At 43.2% G+C, this 2,578-nt stretch overlaps 1 long non-coding RNA gene across 1 annotated transcript; it reads right to left on the bottom strand.

The window, feature by feature from the left end:
• Nucleotides 1–345: 345 nt before the first annotated feature.
• Nucleotides 346–2,319, bottom strand: LOC134452048 (uncharacterized). The gene is made up of 3 exons (XR_010035345.1): nucleotides 1,446–2,319; nucleotides 989–1,125; nucleotides 346–435 (listed from the first exon to the last, which is right to left on the bottom strand). It is a non-coding gene; the product is annotated as an uncharacterized LOC134452048 (long non-coding RNA).
• Between the last annotated feature and the right edge of the window lie 259 nt (nucleotides 2,320–2,578).

Below are 2,578 nucleotides of genomic sequence, written 5' to 3'. Positions count from 1 at the left end.
GGCATCAGTCTACAACCCCTTGGTGGCAAGGAAGATGGAGGCAAGGCAAACAATTACAGGCTGCCCTTTTAATGTATGCCATTGAAATGTTGACAAAATGATCCACTGTTGGCTCCTTAGTGGCACCTAGAATCCAGCTGACTAAATTATTAAGTACAAGAGGAACAGCTGTTTGTGCTTCACTGAACGTCTGTAGTCTTCTGCAGTGGGAGGCCATGGGAACAACGTTGTCCTTTTTCAGTGTTACTATCTGTCTGGCTCATTTTGCTGGACTGTCACAATCTGTTTCCACACCTAAAGGTAACATGTCGAAGACCATATCTGTTGACAAAGTCTGATCAGCAAACAACAATTCAGGCATTCAGTATTACAAGTGGTGGGGGTGAATAACACAAGATGCCGGCGGTCATGTCGGAGTCTCCTCTTCAATGTATCCTGTCAATAACAACAAATCAAACAGAAAAAATCATGAGTCATGAATACCGGCAAAGGGGGGCTTGATATTGTAGTTTGTTAACATGGTGGGCAGTGTGGCATAATGATTAGTGAGGTGGTCTTAAGATCAGACTAGGGTTGCTGACTCAAATCTCTGACCACTGCATACACCTCCATCCATGCCTAAAGTGCCCTTGAGCAAGGCATATATCCCAACATTGCTTTAAGGAAGGTAAACTATACTCTTTAAATTACTGTAAGCATTACTGTAGCATCACACTGCCATAAGACTTCTGCCTTCCTACTACAAAATAATACAGGTGGCAAGATGAATGGTCACACACATGTATGAAATTTGCCTTAATTTCGACAAATAATAAATTGCCTTGCAAACACCTGTAGCTTGAAACAGACAACAACTCCACTTGACTGAACCAGGCCAATATGTATTCCTCAATTTGTCTCATTACTTAGAAAATAATATATTATAAAGTACATGTGTGTTGGGCACACCCTTGTATGTGTATTTGTGTGAAGTTAAGATATGACTTACTGTTGATTCTCTGCTCTGGCAGGATCCCTCAAAACCTGGTATTCCGTGGGTAGCAACTTTTGGGTAACTGCACCTCGAGATCCACACAGTCAATGTCCTTGATATGAAGGTCCTGTGTAGGTCCTTTACTTCAGGAGCTTGCACAAAAGAAAAAAAAAGAATGTAGCTGGCAGACAAACAGTAGCCTATATTTTCGCTGGTGAACTGGTACAGTTGCATATTGTTAAGATCAAGCACACAGACATGATCCTCATTAACATTCACACTACCTATTACAATCAGTGTGTTAACTTGTGACAACAGATTGTAGGCCTAATAGACTGCTGGATATTGTTAACACAGACCAACCCCTCAATAACTCAGATGGGGTGGGGAACAGTCCTTAACTCAAACACAACATTTGGCTATGATAAAGTACAACCAAGACATCTTTCCACAGATGATAGAACTAGCTTACCTGTCTGTGTGTCTTTGATGAAACCTTTTTGTCTGTCAGATGTGTTCTCCTAGCTTGCCAAAACAATACCTGAAGGCCTTCCCTTTGTCACGTTTCCCCCTGTGGAAAATCAGTACGTTATTCTTCAATCACAAAGCAATTAAGTCCATATAAACTAGCTTCTTAGTGTTATTTCCACATCACCGGAACAATTAATTCAACATAATTGAGCAAGTGCGTTGTGAGAGATCATCGAGGGGCTCGATTGACTGGGGATGGTTTCTCGGAATGCTCACCGCACTGAAGTGTTTGAGAATACAATCACGCACAAGAATGAGTCTCAGAAGTGTTTTCGTTGGTTTACTCGGTGTATTAACTGTCTGAATACACGGTATCAGTGTGATTCTAGTGTAGATCACTCCACCGGTATGGCACTATTAGCTCCATAACATCGATGTTATTTTAGTGCGACGCCATGCTGGTCTCGTCGAAGTGCAGTGTACTAATTTCCAAAGTGTAATAAATTTAACTTAAGACGCAGTGTCTCCTCTAGCCGCCGTACACAGCCGTTTCCCCAGTCAATCAGCCCCACGCTCATCTCGCACAACGTCCATGTAAACTTCAATCTTACGACCACAGACTTTGTTTAGATAGTCAACATTAAAGACTGTAAACTGAGATTAAAAAGGGAGACGTCCGGGGCGACAGTCCATCTGTTACAATGGCAACAGGGTGAAGCGTTTACCAAATCATTACCGTCATCTTTTAGGAATATACTTTACACACACCCTGACGTTGTTAAGAGCATGCCACTTACCATTATATGAGGTGAACCTCGTCCACTCCGAGGACCTTGTCTTGGAAGACAACACGTCGCGTTCAGCAAAAGCCATGCCTCCTGGCTGCTCCGAAGACCAACTGGCACTGACGACACATTTTTATGTTTGCTGGGTTATCGACGCCCAGTTGCATGGCAGTGAGTCCAAAATTGCTCGCCTCCTTCGCCTGGTCTACCATTAGGGCTAACAAGGGCGAGACGACTACCGGTACTACCATCGGGTTTTCAAAGAGCCCCATCATTTCGGCTACCAGTGGAGTTAACTGGTAGATAAGACTTTTGCCATAGCCTGTCGGTAACACGGCGAAAACGTCCT

Source organism: Engraulis encrasicolus, chromosome 7 (genome assembly GCF_034702125.1).
Source record: "Engraulis encrasicolus isolate BLACKSEA-1 chromosome 7, IST_EnEncr_1.0, whole genome shotgun sequence".
NCBI classification, from domain to species: Eukaryota; Metazoa; Chordata; class Actinopteri; order Clupeiformes; family Engraulidae; genus Engraulis; species Engraulis encrasicolus.
Note: the sequence above shows the minus strand (reverse complement) of the source record. Positions and strands in the feature narration are given on the sequence as shown.